Source organism: Rhinatrema bivittatum, chromosome 13, assembly GCF_901001135.1.
Source record: "Rhinatrema bivittatum chromosome 13, aRhiBiv1.1, whole genome shotgun sequence".
Lineage (NCBI taxonomy): Eukaryota > Metazoa > Chordata > Amphibia > Gymnophiona > Rhinatrematidae > Rhinatrema > Rhinatrema bivittatum.
In genome coordinates, this window is record NC_042627.1 from 21,798,447 (window position 1) to 21,816,573 (window position 18,127).

Consider the following 18,127-nt stretch of genomic DNA (forward strand, 5'->3'; position numbering starts at 1 on the left):
TTACCCAGTGGTTAATTGTGGTTTTTTGGTGGTTAATTGTTTTTGCCTTAGTTAATTTAAGCATCAGCCATAGAAGACAAGTATCCATAGTATTAACTGTTCTTATTACCGTATTACTCCTACCATACTTATTTTAAGTATCAACTGATAGACTGTTACATTGCATTATTATTGTTTACCTGTTATTTTAAGTCTTTTACCATCATTGCCTTTTTCTTTACATAATTTTCCCTGCTTTACCTACAAGTTACGAGCGAAAGTTATCAAATGTATATAGTGAAATGAATAAGGGATGTGAAAGGGGGTTCAGGGACAAAAACGGGGCCCGTGGATCTGACGGCACAAGATTCATCTCTCCCGATTGCTATAACATAACCTACAACCCACATCGTGTTTCCGTCCACCCACAAAAGCAGGTGGTATTCTTCTGTTGCAGCCTTCCCTCCCTTAATGACAGGTTTCCTGTATTTCCTGAGAGGGATGCTATATATATATATATATATATATATATATATACATCTATATTTATATTTATTATTTTTCCTGGGTGTGGTGAGTTGCAAGAGTCAATGTCCTAGGTCTGTAATTTCTGTGGATGTGGAGTGTGCTACACAACTGGAGGTGCAGTGTTTATACTGAGATTCTGTCCCTTTCTATATAGACTCCAAACTTAACTTTCAAACCCTTATAGAATCGGTTGAATGAGGCTATTAAATCATTTTAATGAGAGTTTTACTGGGAAGTTGAAACTGGCCAGGTTTTTCAAAATTGTACAGAAAGCCCTTGAGACTTTTTCTAATTGCGCCTTTTGCAGCCAATTTAAAGGCAGGGGGGGCCATGCTTTGGGGGTGAGTGAGATGTGTGGAAGCCACACTTAGCTAGTCCCCATGTTCCTCTACCCAAATGCTTCTGTCTAGAGACATCGCTGAATGGGGCTTGCCCAGGTAAGTCTGCCACTAATTATTCTCACCTGAAGTTGCTCTGGTAAAGTTACCCAGGTATCTTTAGGATAGCATTTCATCCAACCAGACTTACCCACATGAATTTAGCTAGAGTTCAATGTCGGCACTAGCTGGTTAAATGTAAGCCCCACCCCTGGAATGCTCTCGCCCTCTACCGTTCCTCTTTTTACCCATCTAAAATTTAGCCAGTTCACATGGCAGGAAATTCAAATCTTGGAATTTGTTCGGTAAATTACATTTACCCAGACAAACCCCTTTGAATATCGACCTCATAATGTATACATGAATGACTATATTTATAGACTGGTTAAAGAGGCGTTAAAGTCTCATAAGAAAGCTCTAGACAAATTAGTGTGGAAATTCACAGTAGCATGACCATTGTGTCGGTCACAATATCATTAATAATATCATACTTTTCTGGAACCCTAACCATGTATTCACATCTATACAAGGTAAACCTACATATGTCAGTATAAGGCATGGGCAGGCAACTCCATAAACAGGTCTGGTTTTCTGGATATCCACAATGAATATGCAAGAGATATATTTACTTACAGTGGAGGCAATACATGCAAATATACCTCACCTGTTTGTGGCACTCCAGGACCAGAGCTGACTAGTACTGATATAAGGAAATGATCATTGTTCATTAATACTGTATGCCCCTTTAATATGTCCAGGCTGAAATTGTCCTGGTTTGGTTCACTTGCATTCAAAGCAGGAACCTATAGTTCCCATTTTGCCCTAGAAAAGCAAGGTGAACAGCAAGATGGAGCCAGGCAGTAGTATTTGAATTTATTAAAATGTGTTGTCCACTCTCCTCGCAATAGTTGTGAGGCAAAATAGATAATATAGAAAGCATAAAATCAATGAATGAACATAGGAAATAAAACTAAACACATACATATCCACTTACATCCATATCCATCTGCTATCTGAATCAGACAACCAATAAAATTAATAGAAATGTGTCCAAACCTTGCCAACTAAAGCATTGCTTAAACAGACATCGCTTGATTGCACTGTGTGCAGTTCTGGTTGCTGCAAGTTAAAAAAAAGAAATAGTTGCAGTAGAGAAACTACAGATAAGGGTGACCAAAATGATAAAGGGCATGGAATGGCTCCCCTGTGAGGAAAGGCTAAAGAGGTTAGAGCTGTTTAGCTTGGAGAAGAGACGGCTGAAGGCGAGGGATGATTAAAGGTCTACAAAATCATGAAAGGACTTGAATGGGTAAATGTGAATTGGTTATTTACTCTTTCAGATAATACAAGGACTAGGGGACACTCCATGAAGATAGCCAATAGTACATTTAAAATAAATTGGAGAAAATTCGTTTTCACTCAATGCACAATTAAGCTCTGGAAATCATTGCCAGAGGATGTGGTTAAAGCATTTAGTGTAGCTGGTTTCAAAAAGGTTTGGGTAAGTTCCTGTAGGAGAAGTCCATAAACTGCTATTAATCAATAGGGAATAGCCACTGCTTGTTGCCAGCATTAGTAGTATGGGATCTATTTAATGTTTGGGTTCTTGCCAGGTACTTGTGACTTGGATTGGCCATGGCTGGAAACAGGATACTAGGCTTGATGGACCTTTGGTCTGACCCAGTATGTTCTTATGTTCTTAAGCATTTACAGAAACAAATTAATTTTTAAAAGAGCTGCCACATTCAACTGTCTGAACCTTGTCAGGTTAGTAGTTCCAGAGAAGTAATCCTACAAGAGAAAAGGCTTTGTCTCTTGTAATGTTCAGATGTGCCAGTTTTATGAATGAAGATCTTCCCTTCAGATCTTAAAGATCGAGAAGGCTTATAAACCCTCAAAATTGTATTTATTTATTTATACACACTTGATTGATCGTCTGTCTTACAATTGTAGCCTAAGCAATGTACAATAAAGCAAAACTGCAATACTATGTTAATCAAACAGTCAGAGTCCCCATGGATAATTTTATGTATCAAAGATGTTGCTTTATATTGGATTCTTCTTCAGCCAGTGCAGCAAAGATAACACTAGAGTAATGTGCTCATGCAGTGGGGTACCCATCAGCATAATATTTATTTTGAGTTGACTTTTATGTTTGTATGTAAAGTGCTTAGCATGGTTTTTCCTATTATAAGTGGTATATAAAAGCTTTTACTAAATAAACAAATGTATCAGAACCAACTGATTTCCTGAGGAGCAGAGGGCTTACTATGCTGATTTGAGATCTGTGTACAATTTGGGATATGACTAGGACTGATCAGCCAATCAGATTGCTCAGTTTCATAAATTCACTTTTTAATAAAGTCCTGTTTTGGAATAAATAGTGTAATAACTAAGGAGAAATCACTAAAAGCAAACCTGAATACATATTTATTTATTTATTTATTTATTTATGGTTTTTATATACCGGAGCTCCTGTATACAATACATATCGCTCCGGTTCACAGAGAACAGTAATAATTACTGCCGGGTGGCAGTTTACATGGAACAGTTTACAAGGAACAGTTAACATGGCCATTTACATGGAACAAATCAGAATACTCGATCTAAGTAATAAGAAGACAGGAACTAATTAGTCTCAACTTTAAACATATAAATAAGGCAATTTATAATCTTGGATAAATAAGGCAGTACATTAGAACCAAAGGGCAGGGGTTGTTATGTCTTCTAGTTCTTAGCTCTCTGGGAATGCTTGCAGGAAGAGCCAAGTCTTTAGTTTCGCCTTAAAAGTAGTGACCATTGAAGTTAAATTGTCTCTGGACTTTGTGGTTCATACTTTATTCAGTGCCATCAGCAGCTATTTAAAGATTTTCCGGAAATAAATATTTAGTTCAGTAAGATTAAGAGTGTTTACCTGAGCTAGGTCTTCTGTCAATACTGGAATCATTAGGGGCCTGTGTGTCACCCAAACAACGTTATAGATCAAGGGCCTTTTTTTGCACTTTGTAATCATCCTAATCGTTGCTTTCAGAATGTCTTTTCCTTGATGACACAGACCTTGTCCCCAGACCTGTCTGGAGACTCCATTCCACTGCGCTGGTGATCATGATGTTTCCCTGCTGGTTTTTTGTTTCATTGCAAAATCTTTGATTTTGTTTGAGAAGCTGAGGGAATCGAAGTAAAAAAAAGTTTACCTTCTTGGCCATCTCTGTCCTTTCTGTTCACTTCAGCAAAACGAATATTAACCTTCTAGTTAGTAAGCAGTGCACTTTAAAATATGAGTATCTTCTTTTCCTGTAAGGCAGCTCTCACTCATACACTTTGCTTGATGCTCGCTCTGTTTCTGCATCACCTTTCATTGCAGCTCTCATCCCCCTGATTTGTCTCTCCTGAAAATGTCTCCTCCTTCACTCTTGCTCTCATACCCATTGCCTGCCTCTCCCAAAGATGTCTCTCTGTTTTTCCCTTGTAGTTTTCCCTTAAGAGCTTCTGTTCCTTTCCTTGAAGCACTCATGCCTCGGTTACCTTTTCTGAGGGTGTCTGTTCCTTCCTTCCTTACCTGCCCTGTACCCCCTCTTTGGGACACTCTTACCTCACACTTACCAGGGATGTCTATTTCTTCCTTCCTTAGAGCACTTACACTACATGGCACTAGGGCTGGCATGACCCATTAGACAGCACACATGACTGCAAACTGCAAGGGGGTAGCAAAAACAACCTCTACAGCTACCATCCCTCCTCCCTCTGTGTGCCTCTACCTCACCTCGCTTCCTCCAAGCCCCTGTTGCCACTCCATGCCTTATTGCTCTCCTAAAATCATGGCGGCAGCAGCAGCAGCATCATTCCCTGTCTCTCTGGACGTGGAGAATGTGAGCCAGCTTTCACTCACAGTCCCTGCAGAGGCCCCCTGACTCCTGCCACGCAGTTTCCATTTTAAAACAGGAAGCCAGTGCAGGAAGTGGTGAGCCTACTGAGAGGACTGCGCTCTTGAGCTGACTCAAATCCCCAGAGAAGGGATTACCATGGTCAGGTCCAGAGCTGTCCTGCTGATTTGAAAGAGTGAGCAGATGAGGGCTGGTGTTGGATACTTTTAGGGGTGAAATGAGGCAAGCGTTCATGTACAGGGCTGAGGAGGGCAGCGGTGTTAAATGTCTGGAGATGACAAATGTTGATGCTATCTAGGGTTGTAAAATTCCTCCCACCACCCTGCATGGCATGAGCCTGCTACAGCAGTGTATTTTATCTACGTAGGGCAAGCATCTTCCTTTGAAATAACATTGCCAACAGTTTTATGAGAAACAGAACTGAGCTATAACCTAGAAGATTTCTTTATCCAAGGAACATTTGGGAAAAACACACCTAATTCACAGAATACGATCTGAAGCAGTAGAAACAGAAATTGAAGAGCTATTCAAAGTAAAGTGTCCCATGATTTCAGTAGCTGTCATATTGAGATTTAAGAATTGAAAAACATTTTTTGTGATGATCTACAAGTATGAGAGATCATTCAAAATCATTCAATTCGTCAGAAAACAAATATTCCTTTTCTGCTTCTCTCATGCAACTCTAGAATTTCGACACTCGGCAAAAAGAGGGGGAAAAATTTGGCAATCAATTTTCAAAGGGTCTAAGCCGCCTACCTTTGGCAGTTACGGGGCTACATTGGCCCCTAGGAAAACTGGCTGGGGAACAGCGGCTACGTTTTCATTAGATGGCTAAATTTAGCCTTTCGAAGAGTGGGTGGCACCAGAAGCACTCCTGGAGTTGTAGGTAGGGGAGAAGGGGACTCAGCAGGCCTGTCCACGGTGGACCAAAAAACCGGTCCAGATCTAGGTAAGCCAAACTTTGGCCATCTAGGTGTAGGGAAAACTTTCCTCCACGGTCTGGCTGTGGCTCAGAATTCACCTAAACCTGGCCAGCCAAGTCAGGCACCGAGCACATTTAAAAAAATAGGCCTTTCATTTTTATGAACAATCTTTAAACTAGAAATGTTGCTCTTGAGCTAGGTGATGGCTAATGGTGACTAGCTAAAGAGTTACATGAGGCTCACGTGGTCTTCTTAACCTCTAAGAATGCACAAGGTGAGACTCTTAATTATTCATCAGATAACCTAGCAGATACATGTGGTGCATCTGGTAAGTTAGAGCATGAGAGGAAGTGAAATCTCTCATCTGAGATACTGTTGGGCAATATCCAAAGTTTGTGTGTATAATGCAGTCAGTATGAAGGTACACTAGGAAGGTGCACTTTATTGAGGGGGGTTTCTTAAGTACATAACAGATCACAATGAGCATGTTACAGGAAATACGATCCAGTTGGATAATTTACATAATAATTATCCATGTTTAATCAATTTCAAGAACTACCAAAAGTCCTTGAATAATGTCTAAATGCCTAATAATAAATCTAACTTTATCCAAGCTATTGTAGACATTATCCAAAAAAACCCTTTTTGCAACTTTATTCAAGACCATGGACATTTCATTGGGAAAGGGTCAAAACCTTTATTTTCTACTTTACAGTAAGTAAACTCTGGCTAATCCTAGAAACACCCTGCTAATCTTTAATTGCTGCTAAATTTTATCACATACCAGACTGGAAAAATCTATGACTTTAGTAGTGATGGCACATTATCGAAATCCTCTGTAAAACTGTTGAAATTCCCTGCTTATGGACAGCTTATTCAATTGCTAAGGTGACTCACATATTGAATGCCCAACTAGGACTAGGAAATGTTTAGATTTTAAAGCTGCTGTATGTTTATTTATTCATTTTCATATGATTGCCTACTTTTTATTCTGAAAACCTAAAAAAAAAAAAAAAAAAAAAAGCAGATTATAACAAAACTCCAATCAATAAAATATTGTAAAACACACCAATAAACCCATCATCCCCGCACATCTTCATAGCAATAGCATAGAACAAAGCAACTGCAATGTACTTCACCCCACATTCTCCATGCACAATGTAACCCATTACATCACATTACAGTTTTCAAAAAACAATTCCACCCCCCCCCCCCCCCCCCCCCCCCCCACACACACACACACACACACACCTCTCAAATCCCTAACGCATGGATAATAATCTTTGGATCTACTCTTCTGTTTTCCAGATGTCAATTATCCGCATATAGTTAGAATTATCCGCATATAGTTAGAAAGAAACTAAAAACATTCCTGTTCAACCAAGCCTACACAGAATAGACCCTCCCTTCCCTCTATTGCTCATACCCCCTAGGTGACCGCCCTTTTCCTTATATTAAGGAATCTAATCACAATGTACATTGTTGTCTTCTTGTTATGACCTCTTGTTGATTTCTTGTTGTTTAATCTATTTTCCCTACTGCTCTAGGTTAACCCCCTGCCCAGTTCGCCTCCCCTGTTGAAATGTACTTCTAAATCTTTTGTTAATATGTGAACCGGTATGATGTCCCCACTAATACCGGTATATAAAAGTTTCTAAATAAATTAATTAATTAATTAATTTTTTATTTTTGACACCATTTAGACATTGTCCAAAGGCCTGCAGTAGCTCTCAAAGTGCTACGATGTGTTAATTATCCTGTTGGATGACATTTCCTGTAATAAATGTACAGAATAGTCATAGCCTTGACTTAACATCAAATAAACGATTAGAGAAATTCTGAAGAAGAGTATAACTATATTGTAGACTGAGGTTCTAATGGTAACACAGTGCAATTAATCTTTGAACTCTTGATTATCAGAATGGTTAAGCAGAACCTCTTGCTGTATTTCGATTCCTACAGTTCTCACTTGTCTGCCATTTGCATGTTGTCATCTTTTCAGTATAGCAAAATATAACAGCTGTGCTCTCTGCCGTCAGTTGTGTTGCATGTTCTTTAAGAGCTAACTAACAAGGACTAACTGTTCTGTACATACAACAAATTAAAATTGTAACTCCATTAACAAAACTCCAAACATCTTTTCTTTCTTTGTTTTTTTCCCACCCAACCATTGCCTAAACAGATCAGGCCAATCATAGCTCCAAGATGTGGCCACAGTTGCCTAGCAGCCCTAGCTGTTATGGGAAACAAAAAAATCCCTCCCCAATAAACAGAAACTGTAAGTTAAACCATGGTGTCATTTCTTCAATGACATCATGTAACAGATTGTGACTGCGCGTTGCATGGCGTGGCGTTGAGTTTGACTATCTATATTTTCTTTAGCTGTTTTATTATTGTTTTTTTTTGTTTGTTTTTTTGCGGATTGTGAAGTGAAGTATTTAATGCCCATGGTGGACAGTATTGTAAGTAAATCTGGAGTGCTGATTGGTCAGTCTTGCTGAGCTGTGATCTTTGACCCTTAACCGTCACCTTTCCTTTTCTTCTCTGCTGTTGTACCGTGACTCTGTGTGCTCGTTGCTCCATTTAATGTAAGATTCTGGTTATCTGAGCCTTGCCTAATACTTGAATTCTTATTGGTCCCAAAGTGATACAATAACAGAGGTTTGTTTGCATTTAAATCAGTTTTTACTTGACATTTTCTTCAACTATCGACTTGATATATTTCTACCACTATTTATCCTACTACGTCTTATTCTGTTTTTTTTTATTATTATTATTATTATTTCTTCCACTACGGTTGTAATTCTAATCATTTTTTTTTTAATTTGAAAGAAGAAATTGGTTTGTGCACCCTTAAATATGGCAGGATTTTTTTAATGAGCGTTAACTTCTTTGGCGACCCCCATCCCAATTATTGTAACGTAACTGATTTTACATCCCTTTGTACTTCCATGTACTTTTCCTTCTGGTCATGACCCCCAAACCGTGAAGAAAAAAGTGCATATGGCCAGGATAGAAGAAACGGACATCACATCACAACAAGCACAAAATACTTATGGGAAACGCAACGGGATTATTTTTTCACAGCAGCAGATGCCTAACAAAAGGCAAAACAATGATTTTGTGCTGTACTCTCTTGGGCTTACAACTTTTATCTGTGAGGGCCAGCTTTCCAAAAGCTACTTGTTGGGGGCCAACCCAGTGGCTCGCTGATAGTACAGCCTGCTGGCAGGACAGAGTCCCAGCTTAGATTTTTGAGCCCAGGTTTTGCATCTCAAGCTAGGCCCAGGGCAAAGGAGTGCGTAAAGTCAGCTGGCGCCATTTTGGATCTCATCTCAGCAGGGCAGGAGGGAGGTGTGCTATCTCCTGCCCTCATCCTTTGTATCATGACTTCAGAAGGATTAGATGGAGGGGGAAATCTACCAGGTGGAAGGAGCGAGATGCTGTGGTGGCGGTGTGGGAGTCTTGGGGGGGGGGGAGGAGGAGGAGCTCCAGGCTTCATAGAAGAGTGAGACCTACTGACTGGCTCAACAGTGCATTTATTTTTAAGTTCTAGAGGAAACCATGATCTGTGCCTCAGCTAGAGGACTGTCACTGCAATGGCTAGGGGGAGGGTTAAAAATGAGGGAAATACCCAGATAACTTGTGATGCTATAGGCCTCAGTAAGGATGGGTTCCAATTGAATTGGAAACCCAAAAGGTGCAGGAGGACACTGCCAAGTAAACAGCCCCAACACCCAAATAGACCTAGTTTGTGGTCTATGCACCAAAAGGCGTACACTTTTTTTTTTCTTTAACATGCATGCATTAAAACTGTTTGCATGCACACCTAAAACGCACTTAATATAAGATGCACTATTTTTTATGTGCATCCACTATAATGCAGTCTCTATAGCAGTCTCTATAGCAGTCTCTATGGCTGTTCTTGCAGGCCTTTCCTAACTCCAATACTATCTAACTCCTAACAATCAATACACTTCACCAGCAACATCATTATTAGTTACCTCTTACAATGTAATTATATGTAATTATCTGGTCTTCCTTTTCCTTCTTACTCCAAGTTCTATTTTTCCTTGTTAAATGTAACTGCTTTTTCCGCACCATTTGTTCAAGTTTAAGTTTATTTTGCACTCCTGTTTCATGTGAACCAGCATGATGGGACTATTGTCTTGAATGTTGGTATATAAAAAAAACTTAAATAAATAAATAAATAGCAAGCATGCAAAATTATCATGTTCACTAACTGCTACATCTCGAAATGTCAGATACTGACTGGTCAAAAGTGAAAGGGCAGGTTAGCATGGGGGATTTTATTTGCACCACAGCCCCTACAAGGGAAACATGAAGAGGCAGATATATTCCAACTCCCCCACTCTCTCCCCATCCCTTGATCCCCAAAACAAATATAAAAGGGCTAGCATGGTTTTATTCTTTTGAGATCCCTTAGGATAGCACAAGATTTATGCTTGTCTATTGACAATTTTTGTTATTAAATATGCTATTATTTATATTTTTTGCTTTATGTTATCTAACTTTTGTATTTTATTTCTTGTTAGCCAATTTGAACCCTTTGTGGGGGAGGAGGAATTAAATATCAAATGCCAACACCAAGCCTGAGGGGTTGGCATGCCTTGGTCCCCTGATAATGTGCCTCCAATGCCCCAAATGCCCACTCCCAGCTCTCTCTCTCCTTCTAACTGGTAGGTGACCCCCCCCCCCCCCCCCCCCATCTTATCCTTCTGAAGTCATGATACAGAGGATGGGGCAGGAAATAGCGAATCTCCCTCCTGCCCCGTTGAGGTCAGATCCAAAATGGCACCAGCTGACCTTATGCACTTCTTTGCCCTGTGCATGTATGCAGGGCAAATGAGTACATGAAGTCTGAGGTAGGTGTTATATTTTAGGTTTTAGCAAGCCCACACTAATAACATATGGAGGAAAGCATACTCTGCTATTTTGAATGTGCCTGATAAAGCTCAGTTTATATCTGAAATTCCTTAATTTATAGGCATGTATACGCTAATTTTAGCTTGTACACGCTAACATCTTCTGGGATTGGCTAGAGCCAGGGAGGATAACATTCAAACAACTGGATGGCGGCATAGACACTGCGCACAGATTTACAATAGTATTTTATAACCCACATTTATTATTCAATATGCATATCTTTAACTCACAACATACATATGCATTTATGCTTACATGCGAATACTTGCAATACACTGGCACCATGTATATCGATGCATCGAACGTGCATACTTTTCCTACCTATTTTAAAAATATATGCATGTATATTTTACACACAAAAATATAGAAGGATTTATTCAAGTGTATCAGGATTTGCTTGCATAAGTTGGTGTATTTTAAAACATGCACGCTTTAAGGAAATGACCAGTTTTACCAATTAGTCCACCAATGTGCCCAGTCCTTCTCCAGTTCATTGAGACCCTCCTAGTTCTTCAGCCTGAATTCCCCCCGACCTCCCACTCCCACAGTAAATATGTTTAATATCATTTACGCGTGAGTAAGATGGCAAATGTATGCGCATGTCTTTTAAAGTAACAATTTAGCACATAAATGTTGGTCTTGGTCCGGATTGTTCCTAGACCGCCCCTTTTTTACGTATGCGCAGAAATGAAAATGCACGCCTATTATCGACTTTCATCAGAATATGTGAGTAAAGGCTACGTATGCGCATAGGGGCAAATCTTAAAACTTACGCGAGGGTGCAGATTTGTTCGCGCAACCCGCCGCGAACAAATCTATGCCCGATTTTATAACATGTGCGCGCTGCCGCGCGCATGTTATAAAATCCAGGGTCGGCGCGCACACAGGGGGGTGCACAATTGTGCAACCTGCGCACGCCGAGCCGAGCAGCCTGCCTCCGTTCCCTCCGAGGCCACACCGATTTCGGAGCGGCCTTGTTGGGAACTTTTTTTTTGGTCCCCCGCCCCCCCCCCCCCCCCCCACCGTTCCCTCCCTTCCCCTCTCTAACCCACCCCACAGCCCTAACTAAATCCCCGCCTACCTTATTTCGTGGAGTTACACTTGCCGCCGGCTCCCTGCCCACCAGAGCACTTGGCACCGCCCCCAGACCTCCGTGCACCTTAACCGTGACTTGCTGTAGGCCAAGCTGTTCCAGCCTTGAAACTTCCACATGCTTCAGTCTGAACGTGCAGAGCCCCTGATATTTAGCACGGAGATCTCACACCGCTCTGTATGACTTAATCATGCCCTGCGGTTTTTTTCTTTTGTTCAACTGGGAAAACCACACAGTGTGGTAGGATTGAGAAGAAAAGCAGCCCTGTCAGAGGACTACCTCTAATACCTGTGAAAGCCTGTTCTTACGTGTTCATGTCCTCACTTGGCCTCTCTTACTTCCAAATTAGGTCATCTGAATAGCTCAGTAGAGTGCTGGACCCTCTCTCTGTATCAGGGGTTCTTGGGGAGGGTCACAGACAGGTCTGGTTTTCAGGGTATTCGCGATGGATATTGACACACATATTTGCATACATGTGGACCTTGGCTACCCTTGAAGAACAGAGCTGTCAGTAGCCCTCCAGGACCAGAGCTGAGAACTCCTGCCCTATACATAACTCTTCAATACCATTGAGAGTTGGCCTGTAAAAAGAACTACATTATTTTTCTTTTACATACCACTGGTCTTCTTTTCACTTGATGATCTGATGAAAAATCAGAATGTATTGATCTATCAGACCATTTTTTAGACATGAGTATATGTGGCCCAAAACATTTAGAAATGTTTAGCGATGAATATACACATGCCTGTTCCATATCTTCCAGCATGAATCTTTGCCTATACAGTTGTTATCCCTAGAAGCATAGAATATAGAAGAGACTGAATGCACCTTACCCATGCCATGTTTCTAAAGAGATTTTGGCCCACTGCTTTTTTTAACCCATAATCCATTGCATTCATATAGTTCTGTATTCCTGATGTGCATAGAATGATGAGGCACCAAATATATAAGCAGTATTTTCCAAATTAGGAAAAAATACCTTGAGGGGAGCATTTCTTGATGATTTATCCAAGGGATTGTCTCTGCTTGGTTTTGTAAAAATGCAAGTGAGTTATACCAATGATTTCTTTTTTATTGAAATATTATTCTCATTTGTTTTCTGTAGTTTACATTTCTAGTCATGTAGAATTAGCTCATTTAGAATATGGATAAATATTGTCATTTGAGAGCTGGTACTAGCACATATAGATATTATACAGGAGATGCTGAAGAGAAAGTTCACTGTGGGTAGCTGTTATAATATGGTTAGTATGATGTAGAAGCTTTTAGTGTAAACCTGAGAGAGAGAAAGTAAATGGACATTGTATAATGAAGGGAGTATATTGTAGGTACTGTGGTATGTAGCATTAGTTTCTTTGTATGCATACATGTATTGCACAGTGCTACTGTGGAAATATACTGCGGCATAGAAATTAGGAAGGGAATAGATAGAACTAAACTGTAGATTATGGTAACAAACCTATAGATAAATACTACAAAGAAAACATATTCCAAATAAATGCTGTTCTGCAGATACTGTAGAGCGAGTCATAAGATAAATGTACTATAGCTACTACAGAAAGCTGGAGAGAGAGAACACTGCAGAGTGACAGAGACTGTACATGTGCAGTCAGACTGTAGGTGCGCAGAGATACCGTAATGGCTGCACTAGTGGCTGATCTTTGACTTACGCGTCAGCACTAATTGTCAAGTTTGTTTTTCTCAGGAGCTGGCAGTGAGAAGGAGCTACAGGACTAGCATCAGTTGTACTGTTCCTGTCTTTTAAGGCCATACGATCTCACCCGTGTCCCTAACTTTGCTTTCTCCTAGGTTGGATGCCCTGCAGTTTATGAAGAGCATCTCCCATCTCCCAAGTGCAGTAAAATCCCAACTTACAAACTTTCTTTCTTCGCAACATCTCGCTTCTGAGGAGAACACGGCGATGGAAAAGAGCGTTGTCCTCGGTTGCGTTTTTATGATCATTATTATTTTTCTATTTTTTTTTCTGGAGAAATGATATTCAAAGCAGGAGGGGAGGAAAAATATTTGGTGAAGATGAATGCCTCTCCACCTTCTCTAAAACTTTGATGTGAGATGATTTTAGTTCCCCTTCTCACAGGAAGGATGCCGAACGCTTTTATTAAAGAGGACTGCTTAGAATGAGACCAAGAAATGGAGACAGCGGGGAGTGACACCTACTTTTAAAACACTCGTTTGCTGCTAAATGTTTTAAAAGAGCTTAAGAAAGTGGCTCCAGATAAACTAACCAAAGCCAGTGGGATCAGACCAGAAATTGTGTGCCTATAACACAGAGAACTATAAACAAAAGAAGAAACACAAGTTTTTTTTCCTCTGGATGGAATCATTAAAGATATGCTGACAGGACATTGGACTTTATAGAAGATATATATCTATATAAATACATCTATATATATATATATATATATATATACAGTACATATATATATATATTTAAAAATATATCCCATTGGGGTTTGACATAAGTCCACACTGGCACAGGGAGCAGGAATCTACTTCTTTTCAAAGTCTTATCATTCCTTAGAGTTTAGGGACCAAAGGACTATTGCTTTTTTTAAAATATATATATAAAAAAAAAAGAAATACATTAAAAAAAAAAGATTAAAAAAAAGAAAAGCTATCTTGTAAGCTACAAGCATTTAAAAAAAAAAAAAAAAAAAAAAAGGAAGACAAAAAAATTAACTGAAAGAATTGTTTGCGGTTGTAAGATCCAGTGGCCAGTTGAGAGGTCCAAGTGATGGGATGGTGACAAGTTTTGATGATGGGACAGGCAAAGACGTGTGCTGTACACAGCCTTTTCTCACTTACACTCCACTTCTCTCTCCTCCTTTCTCCCTTTGGGACCCCCCTAATCCCATAAAACCAAAAAATGGCATCATGTAGAATTAATGGCAAATGCACGTTAGAAACAGCTCAGGGGAAGACGCCATGAACTTTCCTTTTTTCTTCCTTCGAGCAGCCGCTGACTTGTATACTCTGTATTTTTTTTCAGCTCCCACCCCAAGGCATTCGGTCTTAGGTACACTTACAGGCTTAACGGGAAAAATAGAACTGCAAAAACCAAAATGATTTGGATTGCTGGTCAACCTGCCTTCTGCCTTGCAAAGAAACGACAGAGTCAAGATGAATGTCCTCTTTGTACCTAAAGGGCTTGAGCTCACCAGATGTGGATTTATTTTAGTCATATTTTTTCTTAGTGGGGGAAAGCAGGTGAAATATCAGAAGTCACATGGGATACGCATTTAAAAAATACAACGGAACTATCCCTTTAACAAAGAACTAGTTAGTCACTTTACAGAGAAAATGTGCCCATTTTTCTCAGTTATTCTAAAATTGGTGCACAATTCTCTAACGTGCATCATCATTTATATCATGTGAAATGTAGATGTTGAACAAAGATGAATCACACAGTAATGAACTTTTTCTCTTCCCATTTCCCCCCCCCTTCCAGTTCTTAATTTTGTCCCAACTTTGATCAAATTAAAGGCCTTTTACCTGTCCGAGCTGAACAGCTTGGTTTTAATTGCCTAATGAGCGAGTCCTTCTTTGGAATGCTATTTCTAACAAATCTTCTCTTTGAATTTTGAATACGGTCCATCTGAAGCACTAGACACCACTGGAGCTCTTTTTTGCCCAGCTACCGGTACCGGTAGATCTTGCCGTTTGCTACCATGGCCTGAATTGCCATTCAGTTCTCAGAACTGGTCAAGATTAGGGATTTTTTTTTGGGGGGGGGGGGGGAGGGGGCTGGCTGTGTCAACAGAGCTGTGTTGATCACCAGCTTCACAATTGCAGTCCTCTCTTGCAAGAATGCTCCTTACTTCAGCAACAAGCATTATGTCAGACAGGCTAAGCCAGTCCTGGGTTTCCCTCATTGCATCTACAGTTCTGCAGTCCTGCCTTTCTTTGAGTTGCTGAAGCTGCATAGAAGCAGTTGGGTAAACGCGGAACTGGCCTAGCCTGTTCCTTAAGACATGGAGCTTGCAGGCAACCTTACCAAATTTCCATCTCCGTGGATGATTCCAACGTTTTAAGCTTCTGAAATCAACAGCTGTATTGATAGATCTTGCTAAGTAACATTTATAGTGTTTAGAAACCACAGAAACAACAATTAAAACTATTCAAATAATATTATATTGTTGTTACAATGAATGGACATTTTTCTCTTAATTCAGTACACCAAAGGTGTGCATTTCCAGTCCATAAAGGCCACCATTCAGTTTGGTTTTCAGGATATCCACAATGTTTTTTCATGGTGGAGTAGCTGGTGTGGGTGGACAGACAGACAGACCATATGATTTTATTTTTCTGCTGTCTTGTTTCTGTGTGTCTGTTCCCTCTATCGCTCCCGGTCTTTCCCTAAGTGCATAACCTCGTTGGATGTTCAGACCCCTTCCCAACCTCCAAATCTCATCCCCATCAGTCTCTTGTACTCCATCACTCTCCCGCTCTGTCCCCACTGCTCTCTTTTTTTCTCCCAGGCTTTCCCTGCCCCTCTTTCACTCCCCCTAGCCCGTTCCCAACACTCTCTCCCCAACCTGATCCCACTGTCTCCCCCATTCCACCCCACCACTATTTCCACCGCAATCCATCTCCACCAGTCTCTCTCTACCCCAGTCTGCCTCCACCATCACTTTCTCTCCCGCTGCTGCCACCATCGATCTCCCAGCCAAAGCTTCTGCTGCTGATCTCCTCCACCCAACAGATACAACCCTCCATGTCACCAGCCGGAGGATTATAACAGAAGACTAAACCTCCAATAATTTTAAACAGTATAGTTTATAGTATGGATGGAGTCCCAGGCTGAATGGAAGGGGCTAGCATTGTGACATCAGCAGGCTGAAGTGCAAATTTTGTATATTATTAGAATGGGCTAAGAACTTGCTCAACTTGCATATTTGGGTTGTCCAGAAAATCAGACCAATGGTTGGCCGTTGAAGATCAGAGTTACACACCCCTGTGTTGCAACAGCAAGTCTGGCCTCTGATACTGTATCTGTACAACTTCTCTATTCTACTTATCTCCCTGCCTTACAAATAATCCCAGTGGATGATGTGAAAAAACACTGTAATGTACACTAAAACTTGGGATACTGTTTGCCACAGATATCTGAAGTGTGTTTTATGAGTAGGTCACAGACCTCGCTTGTGAGTGGAAACAGCACACTTCTTCGCCCATGTTATGAGACGTCCCTAGTTTTTTAAAGTGATTTATATCTCTTGACAGTTTTTGCAAAATATTGCTTGCTTTATCTTGCACTGTGCACAGTGTGCCTTGTTTACAACATTTATACATTTTCACAGGAAATTTTCACACTCATGAAAATATCATGGATAGCATGGCCACTGCGATGTTTGTGACCAAACTCCATCTCTAACAGTAATGGCAGCAAGTGTTCACTCATAGCTCTAAAACACCACACAATGGTGCACAGAAATGTGCAGCCTGATCCTGTTAAACATTTTTGGTTGTTCTGTACCACCCTCCTCAGTCATGAAGCCAACCAGTTCTAGCCCGTGTGCCAAAAAACGGTGAAAGCAATGGACAGTATTCACCTACAGTAGCACCAGCGAACTCTTTGAAAGACAGCATCAACTACAGTTTTGTACATTCAGAACGGAGTGGGATTTCTAGCAATAGGATCTGATCGGAGTGGAACTTGTGTACGAAATGAAACCAAACTTTGTATAAAACATTTCTTTGCCTGTTCAGTGCCAAATGCTCTTGTCCAGAGAGTAAACACTGCCATAATTACCAGTCTGCAACAATTTGTCATTTCTTGTTCTCTATTCAGAGATACTTTCAACCTTTCAGTACTACCTCCAGGAGTCCACATTCAACTGTTAGCACCTGTTCAGTGCAAAACCCTTGCAGTATTGGTTCTGGGACTTCATCTGAATTCCATGCTGTTCTTTCTCGGCATATACCCATTCTTTCTTTCTGCCTGGAGACTGCAGATACACGATAGGACACTCGCTCCACTCTCTCTTCAGTGCTGTGTGCATAACTGAACTCATTCTCTCATGTTTACATCACGCAGTTGCAAAGAGCTCAGGCATGGTTATTCTCTGTTATTCACCACTGTTAAGGGTAGGATTCCCAGGGCGGAGAAGTGGATACAACAGAATTCCGGGCTCTCAGTGATTGCTGAGGGATTAATTGGGGAGGGGTGGCTTTCTGTCCCATTGTCCCTTCACAGCCAATTTCCTTCTGTTCAGTTGGCCACTGGATTCTCTCATTTTTCTGTAGTTCCTTGGTACATTTCCTAGTGGTTTAGAAAATGAATGCTTTTGTAGAAAGTTAGCATTTAACTTAGGATAATCCTCTGTTTGAAAAGACAATCGACTTTGGTGACCACGTGAAAGTGACTTTCTTTT

The 18,127-nt window shown here is 40.5% G+C and overlaps 1 protein-coding gene across 1 annotated transcript in view; it reads left to right on the top strand.

The window, feature by feature from the left end:
• CELF6 (CUGBP Elav-like family member 6) overlaps window positions 1-15,492 on the top strand; it is a 417,202-nt gene extending 401,710 nt beyond the window's left edge. The window contains exon 13 of the mRNA XM_029575372.1: window positions 13,542-15,492. The gene's annotated coding sequence lies outside the window, so the exon portion shown is untranslated. The remainder of the gene's footprint in view (window positions 1-13,541) is intronic.
• Window positions 15,493-18,127: the final 2,635 nt, after the last annotated feature.